The sequence below is a fragment of the Octopus sinensis genome, linkage group LG2 (genome assembly GCF_006345805.1).
Source record: "Octopus sinensis linkage group LG2, ASM634580v1, whole genome shotgun sequence".
NCBI classification, from domain to species: Eukaryota; Metazoa; Mollusca; class Cephalopoda; order Octopoda; family Octopodidae; genus Octopus; species Octopus sinensis.
In genome coordinates this window covers 145,526,556-145,553,587 of record NC_042998.1, presented here as the reverse complement: position 1 = coordinate 145,553,587, position 27,032 = coordinate 145,526,556, and the positions used below count along the sequence as shown (strand labels likewise).

General features: G+C 38.0%; 1 protein-coding gene across 3 annotated transcripts in view; it reads right to left on the bottom strand.

The window, feature by feature from the left end:
- Positions 1–26,507, bottom strand: part of LOC115229316 (L-threonine ammonia-lyase) — a 498,130-nt gene extending 471,623 nt beyond the window's left edge. For 2 of the 3 annotated variants that reach the window (XM_036500104.1, XM_036500115.1), the window contains exon 1: positions 26,092–26,507. The gene's annotated coding sequence lies outside the window, so the exon portion shown is untranslated. The remainder of the gene's footprint in view (positions 1–26,091) is intronic. The other variant, XM_029799695.2, reaches the window with a different exon arrangement.
- Positions 26,508–27,032: the final 525 nt, after the last annotated feature.

Sequence of the window (27,032 nt, the reverse complement as noted above, 5' to 3'; positions counted from 1 at the left end):
TAAAGGAAACGTGGGATTGGCTGGTAAATCTAACCAGCAAGCATAAATATATGGTAGCACCCTTCAATGAAGAAGTAAGCATAACAGAATCAACACCTGGATGGTTCTTGTGGAAGAAATTGAGAATATTATCCTTTCAGACATTTCTCTATCTAAGTGTATGTGGTCCTGTCTACTCACTCCCACTTAACCGCCACGCACTGATACTTTAACTTTTTCCTAACCGTTTACTCCAAGAGGTCGACTGTCAACAGCTTATACATTCATCTCTTGGCGTGCTTTTTAGTCTGCCACATGTGTATCAGCATATTGTTTCTTCTTGTGGCTCTTGCACATAATTGTCTTGTAGCGCTCTTCTAGTGTTGGCCCAAGTCATCGGCGTTTCCCTTAGATACATATCGGTGGTGTGAGGAAAGAGAGATTTAGATATGTGGGCATTTACTTGACTTGATTAAAAGTGTTTGCCCAAACTTACGCATAGGCGCAGGAGTGGCTGTATGTTTATATGTCTGTATTTGTCCCCCCACCATCGCTTGACAACCGATATTGATATGTTAAGGCGGCGAGCTGGCGGAAACGTTAGCATGCCGGGCGAAATGCTTAGCAGTATTTCGTCTGTCGCTACGTTCTGAGTTCAAATTCCGCCGAGGTCGACTTTGCCTTTCATCCTTTCGGGGTCGATAAATTAAGTACCAGTTGCGCATTGGGTTCGATGTAATTGACTTAATCAGTTTGTCTGTCCTTGTTTTCCCCTCTGTGTTTAGCCCCTTGTGGGTAGTAAAGAAATAGATATTGGTATGTTTACGTCCCTGTAACTTAGCGGTATGGCAAAAGAAACACATAGAATAAGTACTAGACTTACAAGCAATAAGTCTTGGGATCGATTTGTTCGACTAAAAGTGGTACTCCAGCATGACCGCAGTCAAATGACTGAAACAAGTAAAAGAATAAAAGAATAAAAGAATACATGTGCAGATGGTCAACATTGATCGACGGAGTCCTCTGTATGTTGTTGCTGTTATTCTTGCTCTTGCTTCGGATGTTTTACTATTGTTGCTATGTGTTTTCTTGTGGTTTCTTGTGTGTTTTCATGTGGTTGCTTTTGTTATTGGTGCAGTTTGTTGGTGTAAAACTCAGGCTTCCATGGATTACTCTCCCTATCAACAAGTGCCCCTCACCCTAGATGAAATCCCCGACCTTCAGGCACAACATGCTAAGGGTTAAACCATTCAGTGGGCCCTTAATCTTCATATTCCTAGTACCAATAATGGCATCAGACAGAATCTCATATGTAGATATTATTACTTGGTAACGAGACGAATGAAGGAGAATCGAAGAATTTAGCAAAAAAATTAATCCAAAACCATAATTATTAAAAATGATGTGTATATTTTTATATTTATTTTTATCTCTGTATTTTTGGATTATTATATTATTGTTGCTTTCTTTTTTTTAATTCGGAAGCCAGGCAATTTCTACAACTACCAAAGGTTAACTGTGTTAAATCATGCGCTTATTTTCTGTGTTTAGAACAGCTTTAGGCCGTAATACTTTGAAACTATGATAACAGATTGTGAATCGTCTAAAGAAAATAGTAATCAATTAATTTGTGTATATGCCTATAAAATTATGTGTGCATGTATATGTATATATGTTTGTGTGCAACGAGTGTGTGTATGAGTGTGTTTCTGTGTGTGCGAACGTAACGTGTGTGCATGTGTGTGTGTGTGTGTGTGTGCTAATAGCTACTAGTAATAAGAAAATGAAAATGCTTGGCTATGATTTCCAATGCTTCCATAAAGAGGCGTTCAAAGCAGGAATTAAGAGCAAAAAGAAAAAAAAGAAAAGAAAAAGAAACCGAATACATGGTTCAAACCGATTTTCTTATACCAAGAATACTGTTGGGGAATACATAAACATCACAGCATCACTGCCTTGCGTTAACTCAAAAGAAACTAATTTGAAAAATCTATGGAACAGAAATTAAGTCTAAACGAAACCAAGTATTCAGCCGAGTATTTCAATATCACTGACACTATTAATTCCCTTGAGGAAAGGCAACAATATTACTAAATCCCACAGCATTTACCTTTATAAATATATGATGCAAACTACATGTAAAATACTCTCAACATTCTTCTGTCTTTTCATGGTAGACAGAGGGTAGAAGCACCAATCGATATTAACTTTGGAGTCTGATTTCTTTTTTAAGTTCAAATTCATCCGGTCCGAGAAAATAAGTTGTATCAGTAATATGGAGTCAGTTTATTCGACTGTGACACCTGACCAACAATGATTAGAAATGTATTTAATCAAATGAAATCAATAATTATTTGAAGACACATAGTATTATCCCTTCTAGAGACCAGATTGCAACCAGTTTAGGTTTCCGGGTACATTTTAACTATAAAGATTTAGCTAAGTAAAATAACAAACAACAACAGCAACAACAATAACAACGATGATGATGATGATGATGATGATGGTAATTGCTACTGAAGTTATTACAACTGCAGTGGTTGTTGCCGTTACTTTCTCAACTTGCACCTAGTTTAAAAATATTTCAATGTAACATTTTTTTAACATTTTAATCATCTAAGCAGTTGCTGCATATCTGTGTGTCTGTTTGTCTGTCTATCTGTCTGTTTATATACATATGTTCATACACTCACAGACATACAAACACAGTCGCTGTTATTGCTGTTGTTGTTAATCAATACAACACCGTTTCTCACCTGTTGTGTAGTTGTTGTTCTGTTTGTTCACCAGTACATCTCCCATGTTCGCTATAATGACTACACGCATGTGTGCGTGTACGACCAAACTAATGCAATAGCTAACATCACAACGAACAGGCCCAATCCAATCGAATTTATCTGTTAAGAATCAACAGACCGGAAGAGCGGAAAGACCGGAAGCTTTCAGCATGCCTCACTTTCAGTTATCTTCAACTGAATTGTCAAAAGTGCTGCAACTAAACAGATTCAACAATTTACGTGGAGAACAGGGAATTATCACTTGATTTTCTTGTTATAGGTGTTTATTATTATTATTATTATTATTATTATTATTATTATTATTATTATTATTATTATTATTATTATTATTATTATTATTATTATTATTATTATTATTATCCAGAATCGTTAGCACGCCAGGCTAGATGATTAGCGGTATTTCGTATACCGCTACGTTCTGAGTTCAAATTCCGCCGAAGTCGACTTTGCCTTTCATCATTTTGGGGTCAATAAAACAAGTACCAGTTGAGTACTGGGATCGATGTTATCGACTGAACCATCCCCCCCACTTAAATTCCAGGCGTTTTGCTTATAGTATAAAGGATTATTATTATCATTTTCATTATCATTATTATTATTATTATTATTATTATTATTATTATTATTATTATTAGGCGAGATGGCAGAATCGTTAGCACACTGGGCAAATTGCTTAGCGGCATTTCGTCCATCTTTACGGGATCGATAAAATAAGTACCAATTGAACACTGGGATTGATTTAATCGACTCAGCCCCTCACCCCAAACCTGCTGGCATTTTGCCAACATTGAAAACCATTATTGTTATTCAGTGGCATTAATTCTATCACTGCATTATTGATCGTAGTTCTGTGTGCTTTGTATATGTGCTGTGGTTTGTTTTGGTATTATTATTTTTACTCTGCTTTGCGTAAGAATGAGTGTAGTGTCTAGCAGTGCTATTTCCTGTATGTGTGGTGTGTGTGTGTGCGTGCGCGCGCGGTTGTGTGGTAAAAAAGCTTGCTTCCCACCCACATGGTTTCAAGTTCAGTCTCACTGCCTGGGACCTTGGGCAAGTGTCTTCTCCTATAGCCTTGGACTGACCAAAGCCTTGTGAGTAGATTTAGTGGACAGACGGAATCTAAAAAAAGCCCGTCGAATATATATATATGTGTGTGTGTGTGTGTGTGCATGTGTGTGTGTGTGTGTGCTTGTGTGTGTGTGTGTGTGCTTGTGTGTGTGTGTGTATATATATATATATATACACACCCGTGTGTGTGTGTGTGGTGTGTATGTATCTATGTATTTGTGTGTGTCTGTATGTGTATGTGTGTGTGTCTGTGTCTGTTTCTATATTTATCCTCCCCGCCATCGCTTGACAACCGATGCTGGTGTGTTTATGCCCCGTAACTTAGCGGTTCGGCAACAAAGTTCGAAATAATAAGTACTAGGCTTACAAAGAATAAGTCCAGGAGCGATTTCTTCGACTAAAACCTTTGAAGGTGGTGCTCCAGCATGGCTGAAGTCAAATGATTAAAACAAGTAAAAGAATAAAAAATTATATAGCCATAAGTCCTGGTGTTTTGGTAATGCTTTTGTCTGTGATTTTTAACCATACCTAAATGCACCTATTATTAATAGGGATTATTTCTGTTTCCAGGTTCCATATTCAGGTTATCTCTATTTCTAGATTTTTGCATTTCGAGAGTTTGTGTTTCTTTGTTTATTATTATTATTGCTGTTGTTATTTTCTTATTGTAGCTGCTTTCGAGTTGAGTTATGCGCGTGAGTACGCGAGTTATTTTTTTTATTAATGTATTTATAACGAAAGCGGGTATATATACTTAGGTATGTAATTGGGAACGCAGGGTGGAAATATAAAAGCATACTCTGTTCCCGTGTGTTTGTGTGTGTGCGTGTGTGTGTGTGCGTGCGTGTGTGTGCGTGTGTGTCTGTGTGTGTGTGTCTGTGTGTGAGATTGAGTTCCGCTAAATATGGTATAAAAGTAAAAATTTTATGGTATTTATGCTTCTTCACGTACGTATATTCAGATGCGATGTGTGATGTTCGTTGCCGTTGTTATTGCTGTCGTTGTTTGAACTCAAGTGACCTTTGGTCAAGAGTAAATCTAAGATCAAAGCCACCTCATTTATTCACAGATGTCTTTTATTCATTCCTATATTTACGGTTCTATTTATCTCTCTTTTTTTCTTCTTCAATTATGCTATGGGCGCAGTTATGGCTGTGTAGTTCAGAAGTGAACTTTGCATCTGCGTGGTTTCGAGTTCATTCCCACTACACGGCACCTTGGTCTTCTATAGCTCCGGGCCTTCTACTGTCTGTTGAGTGAATATAGTAGACCGAAACTGTGTAGAAGCTACGGTATGTGTGTGTTAAGAATTCTGCTTCGCAACCACGACGTCCCCGGTTCGATCCTACTGTGCGGCATCTTGGGCAAATGTTATTTTCTATATCCATAGGCCGACGCATACTTTATGGGTGAAATTGTGTAGAGGGGAAACTGTATGGAAGCTTGTCGGGTGGATTGTATCCGCAATTAAAAAATCCGCAATCTTGTCCCACACTGTATCGCACTGATTCTGCCTGGAAATTACTTTAAGAGTTTACGTACTATGGAATGCTAGGTCACTTGCATGTTAAACTCAGGAACAGCTAACTGAATAGATCAAACTGAATCCTCATCGTTGAACTGCAGAGATTCTCCATTAAAAATGTATATCTATATCTGGTATTTGTCATCGTTTATTTATTTACATGCTTGTGACCATGTTTATACTCACAGATGACAAATGATTTTGGTGCATCTGCCATTATATATATATATATATATATATATATATATGTATATGTCTGCGTACATTTTATGTATACGTGTGCATATGTGTGTGAATGTGTGTATGTGTACGTGTTTGTAAGTGTGTGTCATATGCGTGTATGTGTGAGTGTGCGTGTGTATGTACTCTCAACAGACAACTACTGAACATCGCAAATTTATCAACAGAGTAAACTAGTAAACGATATCAAATGCGCATGGGAACCAATAAATAATGATTTCTAAATAATCCAAACCAAAACAATGATGTGCCAAAGATTTGATAACAAGAATAGTAAATTAATTTTAGTTGTATGTATTGGAAACGGTAACGAATCACACATGGGAATTAATTATGAAGCCAACATTAGTAAACAAAATTAATTTGTATGTATGTATGCACACACACACACACACACACACACACACATACAGACACGTATGTGTATATATATATATATATAATAGATGGACTAGAATAGATAGATAGATAGATAGATAGATAGATAGATAGATAGATAGATAGATAGATAGATAGATAGATAGATAGATAGATAGATAGATAGATAGATAGATAGATAGATAGATAGATAGATAGATAGATAGATAGATAGATAGATAGATAGATAGATAGATAGATAGATAGATAGATAGAAACCGATGATGAGGTGGACATGATAGCATATATTGTGTGTTTCAAATACTTGTTAGTATTTGCTCTAGAAATGATGATGGGCGTAGTTATGATCGAAATCGTAGCATTTATTTCATTGTTGAATTAAACGTAATCCATATACCAACACAACTTAAATATGCTCTAATACATACATCAGTTATACATGTATGCATGTCCGGGTAGCCGAACATTTCCATGATCTTTCAAAGTTCTTCACGACTGGCGGTGTGGAAGGCCTTGAACTTTCACACCGTCAGTTGTTAGCTTTGCAAACTCCGTATATGAGACCATGTGCTGTTCCTGACACTTCTGAAGTTGGCGTGCATGTCAACTGTCCCACGGCCTTTTCTGAAGTCACACGGACTCTGGCATATGTCCGTTTGCCATGTGATTGATGTGTGAGGCGGTGAAGGAGGACTCTTGCGAGTATTTTTCCGGCAATATTTTTCCCGTGGTTGTCGCAGGACTGATTGTTTCCCATTCTCTTGTAGGGATGGACATTAGAAGCACCCTTGCGCTCCTGGAGAACAACTTCGTGTTGCTGAAAGAGATTAGTGAGCTTCTGTACTAAGAGAAGGTTGTTCTTGAGTTGACATACCTCAGTTGCACACTCCAGAACTGCGAACGTTGACGATTAAAGTCGACACACGCATCGCCAAGGGAAGCTCAGCATTCAGGTGGTTACGTGAATCAGTATGGGGGAAGAGAGGTATTAGGCTGGCCATCAAGTTGAAGGTGTACCAAGCAGTTGTACTGCCTACGCTACTGCACGCCTGCGAGGATTGGACTTTTACGAGCACAAAAACCGCTTCCTCATGAACTGTCTGGCAAGATGAGGTCACAAACACGGAGGTCCTCTCTCCAGCTGATCTGCCAAGCTTTTACACACTGTTGAGAAGAGCTCAAGTCAGGTGAGCCACCTAGTTTGAATGCCTGATACGTGACCCTCCAAGAGACAGCTGGCAGAGGGAAAACGCACGCAAGGTGGACAGAAAATCGCTTCAAGAACATGCTCAGAGCCTCGCTGAAGTTTTGAGATCAACTCCGACGCCTGGGAAACACAAACACATCACTGCAAAGCTCACCAACAAAGGTGCCATCTCCTACAAACACAACAGGATTGTAAGGGCACAAAGAAAACACAAACTACTCAAGTCCAGAGTCAACGCCTTTCCTTCAGTCTCAACAACCTACGACAGAGCCTTCCAAGCACACATCGGACTAACTGGCCACAGCTGACGCACGTGATCTCTTTGGTCATCGTCGACAATGACGGACGAACTAATAAATAATACACAATAAATATATGTATGTATACAGATAGATGGTCACGCATACATATATACATACGGGCATTCATATATACAAACATACATGTATAAACATGCTTGCATAACAAATAACTAAACAGAATTGGGGAGTTTAGTTGTTTACTACTATTTTTCACAACACACCAGAATTGTTTGCCGATACTCCAAATTCTTAGATTATTTTCTATCTTATATTTGATAAGGAATATCTTTCCCGAAATATAATAGATTATATAAACTATGTATAGACACTATCTTCATTTCTATTTACTAGCATCTATATTTCTATAATTTGCAAAATTTCTTACGTAGATTGCTTAAAGCATTTTTAAAATGTTTATATCATTTACACATTCCAATGCTTCAAGCGAATTACAATACACTTTTAATACTTTCAGGGCTTGATAAATATATAAAGTAGTAGATTAGTCGAATCGTTAGAGATTCAGATAAACTGTCTAGTGGTATTTGTTCCAGCTCTCTACATTCTCATTTCAAATGTCACCGAAGTCAACTTTGCCTGTTATCGTTTCTGGGAGGGAGGAGGTGAAAATATGCCAATCATGCACTGGAGTAGATTCTTCTTTTTCTCTCTGTCAATCTCTTTCTGGAAGAAATCGGCTGTGGTTAGACTTGGTAAGACAGTCACTCCACCAAGACAAATGCACCATGTTTAAGACACACAGTGGCGCCTCCTGGTCACATCATAATTTGAGGACCTACAACAAGGCAATTCAATGTCACCTTCCTGAAGGACTTTATCACAAATTTAAGGAACAGAAGACGGGCAATATAGATCAGATTAGAGTCTAACGCATCTGATTCCTGATCACTTGATCCTATTAAGTTTTTATGCACAATGAATTGAAGCGTAATTACATTAAAAATATATATTTTTTTTAAATAGTTCACTGTTATCATTAAAGTAGTTTAGTTGAAAGCTGAAGTTAAGGTCAACCCATCTACTCAGGTAGAAAATATATTATTTTAATGTTGGGGTAGAACTGCATTTAGTGGAGAGGCTCCAGTGCGGAATTTCAGGAGTTGTAGGAGTATAGAATTACTCCATAGTCATCACTACTTGCATGTCCGCTCTGACCCGGTATAATAGGATCTTTTAAGGACCTTAGTTATGGGTTAAATAACAGAAAATGGACTTGTGGTTAAGATATACAAGGATGGTGGAAGGCTGGCCTCTGGAAATGTGTCCACTGGTATGTGGGCATGCCTTGATGTCAAGCGAACCATCCCCCTTACCTAGAGGTTAAATAGTTTCTGTGTCTCAAGGGTAAGTTCGAGAGAGCAGATAAGCAAAGTAAACTGTAAATAAACCTGGAGAAGGCAGCGGGAAACTATTGTCGTATCTTTCCTAAGAAAAATAATAAATTTTAAAACTTTGCTATGGAGGTTTATGATCGCTCATGTCTATAGATTTAGTAAATGGAAACAGAGAGGAAGGAAAAATAGAGATACAGAGAGATAGGGAAGAGGGGTAAAGGAAAAGAAAGATAAGGAGAGATAGGGAAGAGGGGGAGAGAAAGAGAGATAGGGAGAGATAGGGAAGAGGGAGAAAGGGAGAGAAAAAGAGCTAGGAGAAAGGGAGAGAAAAAGAGCTAGGAGAAAGGGAGAGAAAGAAGAATTAATCCATGTTAGGGAATGTTTTATATGTGGGCAGCAGTGTGACCAAAAGACCAACGCCATGTTACTCTGTTATGTTCGTGACAATTAGAGTTACTGCTGTGAAAAGGTCAACACCATAAACTTCTTATGGGAATTAGTTTATTTATAAAAGGTCACTGTCAACACATGGCTGGCAATGAAGAACAGAATCAGCGCCGCCATCAATGATTGCCTGAACCAACAGGAGAATATCAAATAGCTAGATTCTTTCTCTTACCAAAGATCCTTGGAAGGAGATAAATGATATCGGATCACATGAAAATAGGGAATCGACAGAAGTAGCAGTGTTCCATTATCTTCTTTTGTCGTCTCCTTTTAATTCTACTGAGATAAGATAAACATTGTAGGGGGGTCAATAGAATAATTGGAGCTGAGCCAACCGACTGTAACTGTTATCTACAATATGGGGTCACGGCTCAGTGTGTGAAATCAATATTTAGTTCTATTTCTCTACGCTCTGACTTCAGAAAACCCATCGATATTACCTTATCTGTCACGCCCTTGGTTTCATAGAATAATTGCTTCAAATTTTGGTGCAAGGCCAGCAATTTTAAAGAGGGTTAGTTGATTACATCAATCCCAGTACTTGACTGTTTTTTTATTCTATCGACCATAAAAGTATGATTGGTAAAGTTGATCTCGGCGGGCTTTGAAATTAGTACGTTAAGGACCAGAAGAAATGCTGTGAAGCATTTTGTTCGACACCTTAAAGTTCATAAATACCAATAATATAACACGGTCATTTTCATCTTTTGTCGTAATGCCATTTACAGTTAAGCTTTATGTATAAGACTATAAATTTACCCCAGAATTCGATCGAGATTAGGAAATGAAAGATAAAGTTTATCTCGGCAGGATTTGAACTCAGAATATAACGGGCGTGACAAAATGTCACAGGCAAAAGTCTGCCTGTCCAGACAGAAGAATAAATCGTGAACCTCACAAATTTCCATTCTCACTCTCCTTTAAAGCTGAAGTTTTTTCCAGACATCATAATTACTTCTGTAAGCCTGATGTCAATAACACTTCATAATTAATAACAAAGTGGGTTTAGTGTAGTAGTTTAGTGAATGCGCGCAGCTTAGTAGTCAGGGTATTCAGCTCACGATCGAAAAGGTCGCGAGTTGCGTCCTCTAGCAAGACATCTTATTTCACGCTGCTTCAGTCCACTCAGCTGACAAAAATGATTTGTGCCTGTGATTCAGAGGGCCACTCTTGTCGCATTCTATATCACACTGAATCTCCCTGAGAACTACGTTAAGGGTATGTGTGTCTGTGGAGTACTCAACCACTTGTACGTTAATTTCACGAGCAGGCTGTTCAGTTGATCGGATCAACTGGGGCCCTAGTCGTCGTAACCGATGGAGTACCAGTTAAGTGTGGTAGGAGAAGTATAGCACAATGGACGACATTGTTTCATTCGCCGAGGTACATGTCGTACCAGCTGGAAGAAGGTCTCTTTCACATCGACCATTTTTATGCTACTGGTTTTTGCTTCAAACACCGGCACCACGCTAGACCTGGGGTGCATTTTAAGTATCTCGGAAGAATTGAACTCGGAATGTAAAGAGCCCAGAATAAATACTGCTAGGTATCCAGTCTGTATTCACCGCCGTGAATTAGTCCTTTCTAGTACTGATCACGAAAAATTATAAAGTAAAGATACGTTGTTTAGCGGTTAGGGTGTTGCACTCACAATCTCAAGATCACGGTTTCGATTCCCAGATGATCAGTGTGTTGTGTTCTTCAACGAAATACTTCATTTCATATTGCCCTAGGCCACTCAGCTGTAAAAGAGTCACCCCCACGATGGACTGGCATCTTGTTCAGGGCGATTGTTGGAGTTTCGGTTACTTGTATGCCATGGAGACCCGGTAACCGGCCCTAGTAATCCTAGGGCTCGAAACAATAATATCCCGCGGTTGATGATGATAATGATGGTGGTGGTGGTGGTGGTGGTGGTTGTTCTGGTGATGATGATGATGATGATGATGATGGTGATGATAATGATGACGATGACGACAACCACGATGACGATGAGGATGATGAAAGAATAGAAGACAAAATTGACTTCATATTCGATTCTAGAGAGAACAGTCATAATATTCTATTCGGTGCTCTAACGATACTGCCAAGAATTTACCGCCGTACTTCTATTGACCACAAAATACAGTAAAGAATTTGAATTTATTTCTTCGTGATCAAATACCAACTTAGCCCCTTCCTGTTTTCATCAGTAGGGTGTTGATAAAATCTAGTTATAAGCAGTTATTGCAGTTCAATAATTGCCTCCTAAAATTTTTGTAATTATATAATTTTCATGGCCAGTGTAAGAAATCATTAGCGATAATGAAATATTAATTAGTGAGTTTAGTAATTCCAATTAATACTCAGACAGGTTTTAATTATAAATGTCAGTTTGTGTGTGTGTGTTTTGTTTTTATTATTTTTTTTTTTCATTTCTGATGTGTTCACATTGTCACTTCCAATACGTCACTGATGTAACTAACACCACTGCTGTTGACTTACAATATTTCAACAAACACTGCAACAGTGTTTGCATTGCCACTACAAACACCCTACCACCACCACCAATACCACTACCACCACTATTAACACTACCACTACCATTTATCACACTGCCACTGTAAACACACCGCCACAACCACCACCCCCATCATAATCACCACCAAGGCACTGCGAATATCAAACATTAACACATTTACTGTCATCTTTACCGTTATTATCATCCCTAACACATGCATCACAATGACGAGGATGATCCCTATCACGACCATCACCACAACCACCACAGCTATCACTACCTCTATCACCACCACCACCACCACCACCACCACCACCACTACTACTACTACTAGTACTACTACTACTACTACTACTACTACCACCACCACCACCACCACCACCACCACCACACCACCACTACTACTACTACTACTACTACTACTACTACTACTACTACTACTACTACAACTGTTGCTACTGCTGCTGCTACTGCTGCTGCTGCTGCTTGTAACTCCATTTCCAATATGGCTGCGACTTGTACTACTTTCGTTACCATCGTCACCGTCGCAGCCAGCATCTCTACAACCAGCTTCAGCTACAATCATCCTCACCACCACTGCCGCTGCTGCCGCCTCCACCACCACCGCCACTACAATCATCACCATCATCATCATCGCCATCATCATCCCTACCATCGTCATCGACATAACCATCACCATCATTGCCATCATCATCACCATAATCGTCACCATTATTATCGTCGTCGGCAAATTTATCACCGTCGTGGCAATCATCATCATCATCATTACCACCTCCATTACCACTACTTGCCGATGACGACACCTGCCATAGAACAGCAGACGACAATTGTCAAACGGATATCCTGTGATTACGTTAAAATCAAGTCAAATTCAACTGGATGCTCGTCCTATGCTAATTTGCAATAGCTCGCTTAAACTACATCGACTATTACTACTACTACTACTACTACTACTACTACTACTACTACTACTACTACTACTACTACTACTGCTGCTGCCGCTGCTGCTGCTGCGGCGGCGGCGGCGGCGGCGGCTGCTGCTAGTGTAGTAGTAGTGGTTTTGTTGTTGTTGTTGTTGTTGGTGGTGGTGGTGGTGGTGGTGGTACGGTCGGGCGTTAGAGAAATGTCGCCAACCCCGTGAGAAGATTTTCTGCATTAAAAGTCGAGGGAATGTCTGCGTGGTTTCTCGATTTGCTAGAAATAACAGCCGGAAATCCCTTAGGTAATACATTACTGTCTCGAAGAGATGGATGGGAAACATGTTTGATTATGTAGTCTTGGACACAGAAAGCTCGAAAGAAAGACTGGTTGATTGGTCAATATTAGAACGCGGTTGATTATAAGTCGGATCAGTGTGAGTTATCCCAGAGGAAAGACAACCACAACCAAAACAACGACGGTTGCTGTTGGGGGATCTTCGTTGTGTGTCAATATGATTTAATCGTTTGATCAACTGGATTATCTGCTTCTGATTTAACGTGTATGCGAGTGAGTACTTCATCGACACGTGTGACTTAAACGTAATGCTCGGGGATAAAGATTGTGTGAAAATTGAGATAATGCACGCCGTAATTCACAATGTTTTGGTCAACCCCAAACTGTAAGACCAACAACAACAAAAAATATTTGATGGAACTCTAAAACAATTCAACCACACGACGCCTACCAAAAATTGATCTTGGTTTCCAATATTGGTTTCAAATTTTGGCACAAGGCCAGTAAGTTCGAGAAGAGGTGGGTGTAATTCGATTACATCGACCTCAAAACTCAGCTGGTACTTATTTTAACGACCCGGAAAGCAAAGTCGGCCTCGGCAGAATTTGAATTCAGAACGTAAAGACGGACGAAATGCTGTTAAGCATTTTGTCCGGCACGCTAACATTTCTGTTAGCTCGCTACCTTAATAATAATTATGGTAATAATAATAATAACGATTTCAAATCTTGGCAGAAAGCCAGCAATTTTGAGCCAGGAGTAAGTCGATTACATCGACGCCAGTGTTCAACTGGTAACAACCCGGAAAGTATGAAAGGCGCAATCGGCCTCGCGGAATTTGAACTCAGAATGAAAAGACGGACGAAATGACGCTAGGAATTTTACCTGGAGTGCTAATGATTCTTCTGCCTTTACATCCACCAATATTGAATCTAAATATAGATCCATTAGCTTATTTTTTTTTTGTATCAAGTTTTCTTTTTCTTTTCTAGAGACTCAGGACTCGTAAAGACGATTTCCTGGCTCCTATATCGTATAAGTGTCTGAGATCACAACGTTTTTCCTTAATGGAACACTAGTCAGGTACAGAGTTCAAGCCAGTAATTTTGAAGTCAGGAGACAAGTCGCTTACATCGACCCCATTACTTTACTTTACTAATACCAAAAGGATGAATCACAAAGTTGGCCTCGATAGTATTTGAACGCAGAACGTCAAGAGTCAGAACAAATAACGCTAAGCATTTTGTCCAACACACAAACAATTCTGCCAGCTCACCGCCTTTATCAGCTTATCAGAGCGCTCAGATTCATTACACGAATTTCGCTGCTTCTGCAAATACGAGACAAAGTTCCACCTTTCGAGAACTTTTGAGAAAAATATAATACACCAGACCATTTCCTATCTTTGGGTGGGTTTATCTCAACCGGTTTCAGGTAATTCTATGAAGATATCAAAAATGTCGTTATGTAACCTGGCTTCAAAGCCAACTGAAAGTTATAATAGGCAATAATGTTATCAAAAGACTTGGTAATGGATTTTGCTTCCTCATAACTCTTCGCAACTCTACAGGTCTGTTGAGTTGAATCGAATCGACAGACGGTGATAGGTATATGCGTATGTGAACGGATATACATACATACATACATACATACATACATACACACACATATACGAACACATATGAACATGAGTGTATATATTATATATAAATATAAGTATGCATGCCTTATATATATATATAGCCATGTGCGCGGTGCATACGTATTTGTGTGTGTGTTTGTGTGTGTGTGCGTGTGATTGAGACGTAGATAGTTTTAATAAATCAAGAAGTTATATTGTAAGGTGTTTGATGTACCTGTATTTCTCCATGTTGTTCAAATACATGCCACTGGCCACTCTGAGTTATTTCTCTTAGCTCATTTTTGTTTAAATTACACACACATACAAACACACACACACCCACCCCCACACACACACACGCGCGCACACACATGTATGTGCGTGTGTGAGTATGTGTGCATGTATGTATGCATGTATGTATGTATGTATGTATGTATGCATGTATGTATGTATGTATGTATGTATGTATGTATGTATGTATGTATTTATGTATGTTTTCTTCTATTTTTTGTTTAACAATTTAAATTCTCCTGAGGAAGGAGGCGGTTTCTAACAAAGATAAAAAGCTCCATCGTTGGAATGTAGATGACGAAATCAATGTCACATTTTAAATTTGATTAAATTCTTGCATATTTTTACAGTTCTACTTAGATCGTATCTGTAGTTGGTTGATTTAGTTTTCTGAAAACCTTTGCTTATCCAGATAGTCACTTATGTATTAACTCTCAAAACTAGGTGAATCAATTATTATTGGTATACATGTGAATTTATAACCCTGGATATAGAAACTGGAAGTTACGAAGCAGGTGTCCATAGTTATCTTCTTCCCCTTTGATTTTCAAAGAGATATCGACATCAACAGGACAACTGACCTCTATGACGATACATACTTTTTCTTGTCTGTTCCAAACAACAACAACCGGCACGTTATGTTTTGATGAGAATGTTCCACCAGTATTCCTCAACATTGGTATTTAGGCAGTGTGTTAAAGATCTCAGTGTTCCAATAATTACAGGTATAGACCTGAACTTGTAATCTGGATAGAGTAACTGCAGATTTCGCAATAGTTCAGCGTAGGTATTCTCTTTTTAACTGATCTTCAGCTTTATGTTAATATCCACTGGGCAGCTGATTTCTACAATTGTACACAGTTTCTCTTCTCTATCCCAATTCATTATATTAGGTCTATTGTGTTTACATTATATTGAGGTCTTCACTGGTACATTCCACCACCACTCCTTTTTATTATGAGTGGCTATGGCTTCCACCATACTATGGGTTCTTATTTATTTGTCCTCGCGGTTATATTTCCGACGGATTTTATTATAGAGTGTTCTAGCTACAACATCGTGTCTCATCGATAGATAATACAGTGATAACATTTTCGGACAACTGCTTATGATGTAATCTTCGAATTTAACTCCACAAAGTCTGCATCTCTGTCCCTTTTGTGCATCAGTTATTTGGTTGATATTTTCTGTTGATGGATTGCAAACGCATACCCTTCAAAGTGGGAGGCATTAATCCGGCTATTGGGCCATGATAAACTTCTTTGATGATCGATGTTAATATCATCTCAGATGTATGTATGCATGTATGTATTTCTGTGTGTATGTGTGTAAAAATGTATGCATGTGTGCATATGAATGCATGTATGTACGTGCTCAAATACCCATGTACCCCATCTTTTCAATGTTCCACCAAATTAATTTTACTGACGTAAGTGCACTTCGTTTACGTTTTTATCATTCTTCGCCACAACAACTTTTAGCTACATCTGTGTATTTTCTGAAAATCCAATCAACATTTAAAAAAGAGCTTTAATAACTGTTGCTATCTTATGGTGGCTAATTTTCGGACAATGGAAGGTTGTCCATACTGGAAGCTGTTAAGCTATGATATAGTTTACGTTTGGATGGTTTTCATCCCCGTTATACTTTAGCAGCTTCATATAGCCGTAAGAAGGGGTTTTCTTGGGTGTTTTCATTATACCATAATAGATTGGTTCGAATGTAAAGGCCAAAGGAAATAGATATAATGCTTTCATTGGTTTCAGAAGTTCGTTATTATTGTATTACTATTGTAGGTGAAGGTGCATAGCTCCACAGTTAGAATATTCGTCTCACGTCGTAAGGTCGTGAATTCCATTCTCTGCGGTGCAATGTGTCTTTGAGTAAGACACTTATTTCGCGTTGCTCCAGTCCACTCAATTGGCAAAAATGAGCTGTAATTTAAAGGGCCGGCCTTGTCACATTTGTGTCATGCTGAACCTCCATGAGGACTACGTTAAAGAGGTACGTTTGTTTGTGGAGTGTTCAGCCACTCGCAGATGAATTTTTCGTTGATCGGATCAACGAATACCCATCGTAACCGGCGGAGCACCCAACCATTATTTGTGTTATCATCAATGTCGTCTATGTTTGTTCAAGCACAGTCCAATACAGCTACCATAATGTCCAGTGTTTCTCAGATCTGCGTGATTTCGCACCTCCTCCATTCAAGCGGATCTCAACCGATTCGTCTCACCCCTCTCGTAATCTTTGTTGCATCCAATCCCCACTTGTCACAGCCCTGCTATGAACACTATTCACGGTCCTTTCTCCCTCAAACACCATTCGTCTGGAATTTTCCATTTGTTCATGTTATTGCTGCAGTCGTTCACTGGTCTCGAAGAGCTTGTCCCTTCTTCAGCAAGAACAAAAACAAGACGAACATTAAATATAATGAGATCTGAATAATGTAACTTGTTGAGTAAATTCTTTCTTTCTCTCTTTCTCATGCACATGCGCACACACACACACTAACATACATACAAGGGGTAAAGACCCCTTCGGTCATAAATGACCATGGGATTATACCTAGAAATTTCCCTTCCGAGGCACAAGTGCGGGCAAGGTCGTTTATCGAAGACCAGCAGTTGCCAATGCATGCCAGCCTCCCCTCTCCACTCCACCAATGTTATTCAAGGGAAATGGAAAGGTCGAAACAGCTTGGTCCCAGTTACGTTGCAATTCATTTCTACAGCTGAGAGAACTGGAGCAACATGAAATAAAGTGTCTTGCTCAAGAACACAATGCATAGCCCGATCCGGGAAACGAAATCACTACTACATGGTTGTGAGTCCGACGCTTTAAGCACTGAATCATGCATATATATATATATATATATATATATATATAAACACACACATACACACACATAGGTGCACGCGTGGCTGAGCGTTAAGGAGATTGCTTCCCAACCACTTGGTTCAGGTTTCAGTCCCACTGCGTGGCACCTTAGGCAAGAGTCTTCAACTATAGCCTAGGGCCGATCAATGCTTTGTGAGTGAATTTGGTGTGTGTGTGTGTGTGTGTGTGTGTGTGTGTGTATCAGTGTGTGTCACTGTGTTCGTGCTTGTCTCCCACCATCACTATACAACCGGTGCTAGCGTGTTTACGTTTCTGTAATTTAACGGTTCGGCAAAAGATACTGATAAAAAAAGATACTGATAAAACAAGATACTGATAAAGCAAGTACTAGGCTTCAAGGTGGTGCCCCAGCATGGCCGCAGTCATATGAGTGAAACAAGTACGAGATAAAAGATTTACATATACATACATACATATCATATCATATCATATATCACATCGTATCATATCATGAGTAGACATGTGTGAATGTGTTCGTATGTTACAGAATGAAACAAAGCGCTGTTCGCTGAGATCGACTACCACATTTGTGAAAGGAAATGTTCAAACAGTTTTAACATACCTTTTCACCTGCTCATCTGTTGTTGACGGCGCTATGTATGTGTATATGTATGTATGTATGTATGTATGTATGTATGTATGTATGTATGTATGATTGTATATGTATGTGTGTGTGTATGAGTGACTAATTTTGTACGTACATGTGTATTTATGTGTTTGTATATGAAAATACTTACTACAAGCGCATTTCAGATTATGCAACTTAGATTCAATCACATATTACGAAGTTGCAAGTATTACTAGCTGGCACAACAGAACTCGTATGTGTAATGTCTAGTATGATGGGTAATGTGTTTAAAACATTTATTATATCTAGGATGTTTCGTACTGGATTTAATACAATTGATAACCAAAAACAATTAAAATTCTGATGTATTTCAGAAATTTCCAAAGATATTTAATATGGAGACAAAAAAAGGAATCTCAACGATTATATCTCTGTAGCATAGATTACGGATTAACGATGATGCCAATGACCATGTGTGTGTGTGAGTGTGTATGTATGTGTGTGTGATGGAGAGTAATCTAGTGGTTAAAATATTGCACTCACGATCGTAAGATTGTGGTTTCCGATTCGCGTACAAAGTTGTACGTTATGTTCTCGAGCAACACTTCATTTCACATTGCTCTGCGATTACTTCGATATCTCATGCAAGGAATCTGTATCAGAAATATCGATTTGGGGTGAGAAGTAAATTAATCTACATAATCTATAGCACAAGCATTTGAACACTATAAACAAATCATCTGTGCACATTGGTCAGCAAGAAATTGCGGAGCCCTCATCTGTCGTCTACGACAAGAAAACCCACAATATATATATATATATTGTCCTTGCCTTCGAACGCGGAGTAGATGAAACAGGGACAACTGAAGAAGGGGAATATTCTTTATGTTGTATGTCTCGTTTCTCTGTTTTTTTCGTCGTTCGAAAACAAGTTCGTTTCTATGTTTTTGTTTTTATGTTTTCGTTTCTCATTGTGTTCAACACTTTTTTATGTCCTGTACCCATATATGCATGTATATATACATATATATGTAGGTATGTACATATATGTATGTATATATGCATATATTTATATATTATTATATATATATATATATATATATATATATATATATATATATATATATAAGCTCTCATCCAAAATGGAGAGGAGTACCAACGTTCCCAAGCGATTCCCTTGAATAATTGTGGATATCTCTTCCACATAAAACAACAATGTGGTGTTGAACACTCATTCTCACTGTTCGATACTAGCGTGTATATCCATATATATATATGTCTGTCTGTCTGTCTATTACGTAACTATCTATCAATCTCTCTCTCTCTTTGTGTGTATATATGTGTGCGTGTGTGTGTGTGTAAATATGTATGTATATACGTATATGTGCATATATATGTAGGTATGTGTAGAAAGTGAGAGAGAAAAAGAGAGAAAGCCACAGAGAGAGCAACAGTCGGTTGTGTATCATACTTAATGCAATACAGCACGAAAGAAGCGAATTTTCTTCCATATTCTTCCGGCGATTTAGCTCTTATGAATGTTCTGTGCTTGAAAATGCAAGGTATTGCTGTGATCTAGCTTCCCAACCACATTGTTCCCAGTCCAACCCCTCTGCTTGGCACCTTGGGCGTTTGTTTAGCGTTTAAGATATCCTGCTTAAGATCGTGAAGTCGTGAGTTCAATTCCCGGCGACGCGTTATGTCCTTGAGCAAGACACTTTATTTCACGTTGCTCTAGTTCACTCAGCTGACAAAAATGAGTAGCACCTCTGTTTCAAAAGGGCAACCTTGTCACATCAAAGGTACACATACCTGTGGAGTGCTCAGCCACATGCACGTTCATTTCACGAGCAGGTTCTTCCGTTGATCGAATCTACTGGAACCCTCATCGTCGCAACCGACGGAGTGCCATACTGATATCTTTATCTTCATCACTGTCATATATAAATGTGTGTGTGTGTGTGTGTATTCATTCATGCATATATGTATATACACTCATACATAGGAAAAGAGATAGACAGATAGATAGATAGATAGATAGATAGATAGATAGATAGATAGATAGATAGATAGATAGATAGATGCACACTTAAAATAATTCACATTGTATGTGTGTTTGTGTGTGTGAGTGCGTGTGTACGTGTGTGTATGTTTATAGAAATGTATTTACGCTCAAGAATTTACATTATTTGGATGTGTATGTGAGCGTGTTTAGCAGTCTGTGTTTTTTTTTTATTCAACGAACCAGAAAATTTTCTAGAATAATCTAGATTTATTTTCTTGCATGAAGTTTTATAGTATAATTATTATGCATGGGCATGTGAAAAATTAATGAAATTCAAGGAAAATTTGAGCTTTTGTATGAAGGAAACGCTATAATTAGTGTTTAAAGATTTCATAAATTTGTATTTAGAAAATTCATTATATTAAAACAACAGGTTTAACGGAATAAAATAAAACTCCAGAAAAACAACAACAAAAACGAAGACCGGGAAGTTTTGTAAAAACACCTTCGACGATTGTTTTATTCAGTGATCAACTCAATAGTATAATGGAGTGAAATATTAAATAAATGGTCAACAAACAAAAATATTGATGAAGGGAAAAGAGGTTGAGCTTCCTTGACTGATTTTCATGTTGAGATTTCTCTGCATCATCTCACAAAAATCGATGTTATCAAGGAGGAGAAGTAAACACCGGGGATACTTTGCTCCATGTACAAACTGCAGGAGCTATTCAGAGATAATGCAAGCTCTTTACTGAATCCAGTAGATATCTCAGGGTCACCAGCATTTCGTAACTTGGGCTGTACGCTCCGCCTAAGGGGAGGGGGCCTATATTCCAATGTGAATTTCCAGTTCTTTAGGCGGCAGGATGTGTTTTACAAGAGAATTGACTGATTTTTTTAGCAAGTCAAGCAACTACATAAGCGTAACTTCGTTAACATGTGTTATGCTAGAGCGGTGGTGGTTATGGCGGTACTGGGAGACTGACATTGATTCTTAAAATGTAAATAATTACTGGGTGCATTGGAGATTTGTAAAATAAAATCTTAGGATATATTAGAGTCTCCTGAAACGTATATATATATATATATATACAACTATATGTAATAACTATATGTAATAACATGTGCTTGAAAACGTTAAATACTGAAAGCGCTTGTACATCTATAAAAGCAAAAGCCAACACACATTTTGTGAAATCTCTTCCCAAAGGTTAGTGTATTTCTACTTTCTAAAAAGGTTCTTTTATCGATCTCAACTCTTTGAGAAAAAATCTTCTCTCCAAATATTATAACTGTATCAAGGAATTTCTAAAACACACCAAACATATATATATATACATATATACACAAACACATATACATGTATATATATACATACATATATATATATATATATATATATATATTATATATATATATATATATATATATATATATATATACACATGTATATGTATACGTGTATGCATACACCAACATATGTAGGCGTACATACACATATGCATACCTCTATCAAAGTGGCATGAAGTTGCTAAAACAATACATAATGCCATGTGTATAAAGAAAATACTGTCTTAGAATAAATATAGAGAATCCCCCTGTTACTGAACACACACACAAGCATCACCACAAGGAATACTTGTGAAAGATTCTCATCAAAACGTGTGCCAACTGCAAACAGAACAGGCCGGATATCGTTGTAAGGAACTTAAAAGAAAATGTATATTCTGTCATAGAGGTCAGCTGCCCTGTTGATGTGAATATCTCTTTGAAAATCAAAGAGAAAAAGAATAACTATGGACAACTGCTTCGGAACCATCATTTTCAACATCCAGATTATAAATTTACATTGTACCACTAATAACAAGAGCATTCAAAGAGCGCAAACCTTTGTCAAGGCAACACCAACGTCCTCTCAATGATTAGCCAGGGATGATTTTTAAAATGAGAATATCTGAAATAAACTCGACTGCTCTCACAAACGAGAATACTATAAATGAACCCGACCACTCTCAGAAATTAAGTTTTAAAAAAACAGGAAAAATAATCCAGAATCCGTCTGGCACTAGATTGATGCCAAAATTTAATCAGTTCGTGCCAGTCACGAGGCCAAACATCCCTGAAAGTTTCATCCGAATCCATCCAGCAGTTCTTGAGATATCTTGCCCACGGACAAACAAACAACACTGAAAACAATATCTCCGCCTTCGCTAAGGTGAAGGTAATTATGCACTTGGTTTTGTGAGTAAATCTCTAAGCTTCGGTTTTCAGAAAAAGAAATCAACCAATTAGCTCGCACATTACAAATACTATCTGTGAGTGGAATATGCAAGACTTTCCTGAAGTTCAAAACGTGGCATTGTTTTTCGTCTTTTTTATCTACATTCGAACGATGGAGGATTGTATCTTTGTTAGAATGCAATATTTTCTTCAGAGGAAGAATTCAGATAATTAAAAAGCAATTGCAAACATACATATGTGGATACATATATACACTGACACATACATGCATATATACATACATACTTATATATACACACATACATATATATATATATGGGTATGTATGTATGTATGTATGCATGTATGTATGTATGTATGTATGTATGAATATATGCATATATATGCTGTTGTTGTTGTAGCTGGTAGTGGATACGCAGTTGTTAAATTTACTGAATAACCTGCTCTTGAATTCCCGTGTACGTGGCTGAGTCTATCATAGACGCGTGTATCCTTTAATTTTGAAGTAGAATCAACGAGAAACAGTGTGGACATATGACAAAGTTTCACCGTTACAATGATTTGTACGATCCATCTAGCGGACCTCTACTCAGAAAGTATTGGGTTGATTTAAGGTAGCAAAACATTACCCTTCTCCGAAAGGCTACGCAGTGGAATCTAAATTGAGACCTCGCGCTTGCGAAGCAAACTTCTTAACCATTCAACTGTCTCGCAGTCTCTTAACCATTCAACAGTCTGCGCTTACAGTCTCGCAATTAGTACATGTGTACTAAACACAATCCTACAAATGTATTGGTTTTTTGTCTCTAACGTTGAAACATTATATCTCGCAGCATATTAAGTTAATCTATAGAATTTGAGCTAACTTTAACTTCAGTTCTTTAGCACAATAGTTTTGTGTAAAATATATACATATTTAGTTTTGCTGTGAAAACTATTTAGAACATGGAACTGAAGTAGAGAGACAAAAAAAAGCACACGATCAGAAGCGAATGCTATAAAGTTTTGTTAAGCAGTCATCGAAACTGCGGTAGTTATCTGATCACTAACTCATTAACTTGACTTTTAATCCAAAACAATATTCACAGCAAGACATGTGATATGTTTCCGTGCCCTTAACAGACAACAGCTGACGAAATATATATTGTGTTAGGAAAATAATTATATATGTGTGTACACACAAACACACATTTATATATATATATATATATGGAGAAAGAGAGAGAGAGAGGAGAGAGAGAAAGAGGAGAGAGAGAAAGACAAGTAAAGTTTATTTTGGGTGATCTACGGTAACAAGCCACCAGACTAGCCTAAAGAAACTACTGTACTCTACGTTTGTACTGAGTGCTTCTTTTCTAGATCTACATCTCCAGCAGGAACTTGAATGCCACGTAAGCTGTAAACCATGTAGCTGATATCACCAAAGTGATATCAGAACATTCGACCGTCCACATTTGTTGACTTCAACTGAAAATGACGATAAATTGGAGACTTGTAAACAGGGATCTTAGTCCACACAGTTATCAAGGTATGATATTATATGTTGCATCTGATGTAAACCATACAGTTGTGCTAACCACTATGCGTCTGTGTACTTAGAAGATATATGTATGCAAACCTGCATATATTTATATATAACTGATTAAAATGTTTTTACTTGCTTCAGTCATTGGATGCGGTCATGCTGAGGCACGACCTTGAAGAGTTTAGTTGAACAAATCGATCTGAGTACATATTTTCTTTTATTCAAGTCCGGTACTTATTCTATCGATCACTTATAAGCCCAGAACTATCGAAGACACTTGTCCAAGGTATCGCTCTGCGTGACTGAAACTGAAGCCACGTATTTGTAAAGTGAGCTTTTTAAACCACACAGCCCTGTCTGTAACTAACCACACGGCCGTATGTGTATAAATAAAAATTGAACATTATACAAAAAATACATATTGCATTTATATTTACTTCTAACCTACATGAAAACGAATGAAAGTATGAAAAATCTTCATCGAGGCTTCAAACTAAGCACAAAGCAATTTCTACCGTTCCTTTCACACCTGCCAAACCTACATACATACAAAATACAAAGAAAAGGACACGTACACACACCTTCTTGGTGCTTGAAAATACCATGAACTAAAGAACGATTTCTGATTAATGCACAATTTTGGTAATTTGGGGGAGAGGGTTTAGTCGATTACCTCAACCGAGGACCTGACTGGTACTTTATTTTATTGCCCCCTGCGGAAATTCAAGACAAAACATAATGAGCCGAAAGAAATGCCGGTAAACATTTTCAACACGCCAACGATTCTACTAGTTCACCAACAAAAACAGACATAAAGTAAAATAGAATAGTGGATTACATCAACCCTAGTACTTGACTGGTACATTATATAATTGACCCCTAAAGGAAAAGTCTACCTTAGTAGAATATGAAGACAGAACGTAACGGAGGAAATGCTGGTAAACATTTTGTCCGACGCACTAACGATTCTGCCAGCACACCACCTTTTCAAAGTTCATTAAAAATAGAAATTAAGAAAAATAAAGGATAGTCGACCGCAATGCTTGATTGCTATTTTCTTTTATCGAACCCGAAAGAATGAAAGACAAAACTGATTCTAGCAAGAACATACAGAGCCGAAAGAATTGGTTTACGCTCCAGCGAATCAACCGATGCACCGCCCTTCCTCTTTAAAGGGAAGCATAGACGCAAGGCCTGAGATTTTTAATATAGGGAATAGTCAATTACATTGACACAATATTTGATTGGTATATTACTTTATCGATCTCACTGGTATTTTATTTTATAGGTCCCAACAAGTTCAAAAGCAAAGTTGATCTTGACGCGATTTGAACCCAAAACGTAAAGAAGTATTTTGTCCGACATGCTAACGATTCCGCCACCTCGTCGCCTTTCGTACAGTAAACAAGGACTTCTAATTTAGGTACAATAGCAGTAATTGTGAGGGTAAGATGTCTGTCGATATCATTATCAACAAAAAATAATGTGTTTTGAATGACACAACAATGCACTATAATAACAACAATGGACTATAATAACTGTTGTAATTTAATTATCCATAGTCTTATATAATATTTCGGAATATAAAAATTCCTTCTTCAGATATCCCTAGGAATTGATCGAGTGACTGCTATTTTATCTTATCGACCCTGCGTGGGAACGAAAAGTAAAGTTGACTTGACCCGGATTTGAACTGAGAAACACAAAGAGCCAGAACAAACAACAATACATTTTCCCGACACTTAACTGATTCAACTAGCTGGCCGCCGAACTACTTTCACTTAAATGGGAATTGAACTCTCATCCAGCAAATTATAAAACAAAATTATCGTTGTTGGTAAGATTTAAGAAATATTTAAAATTTCAGGAATCAAAACAAAAACACAAAAAAAAGCACTCACCCAAATCTTCTGACTTACATATCAATAGATTAAGATCTCGATGCTGAAGAAAATTAGTAAAGCCATAACTATTCCGTAGACGGGGACGGGTCCAAGATGTGTTGTAGCATTACACAGCAGACATTCCACTGTTCTCTGTACTCCTTACAGTATAACAGGATATGTATATTCTTTGAAATATCAAGCCCTGTTTCATTCCTTTTCTTATCCCCGATATAATATCAGAAAGCCTTCTTTTTTCGACAGGAAACATTCGCGTCAACTATCGATGTAGATCAGATAGGCTTAACAAGTCGTGACCGCAAAAAGAGAAAAAGCCAAAATACCTTGGACACACCTTCCACGCCATTGGCGATAAATGAGCGAGGCGTTTGAATATATTTCCACTCCTAACAATTACAACATAACAACTGCAGCAACAGTAACAATAGCTACAGAAGTAACAGCAGCAGTAGCAGCAGCGGTAGTTGCAGCCTACAAGCTGCTTTTTTTCAGGTTGACAGTCCCATTGAGCTCTCACAATTATATATCTCCACATCAAATGCGTGGCCTAGTCAGAGTGTTGCCCTCACAAACGTAAGATCGTACTTTCGATTCTTAGGTCAGGTGGTGCTTTCGTGTTCTTGACCAAAACACTTCATTTCACGATACTCCAGTTCACCCAATGGCAAATGAGTTCTAGCAATAACTGGGGAGTTAACCTTACAGCGGTCTGGAGTCTTGTTCAGAAAGGGGGTGGGGTGATTTCGATCACTTACACGCCATGGTCAACCTCTGGCCTTGGTGGTCATTCCGACCTAAGTTTGAATTTTCAGGTTACTCCACCCTCATCAAATAGATACACAACAATCTTTTCAATTTCTTTTGAAAGACAAACCACACCCAATAAATATCAAACGAACACTTACAATCAACTTCCATACCTTGATCATAGTATGGAA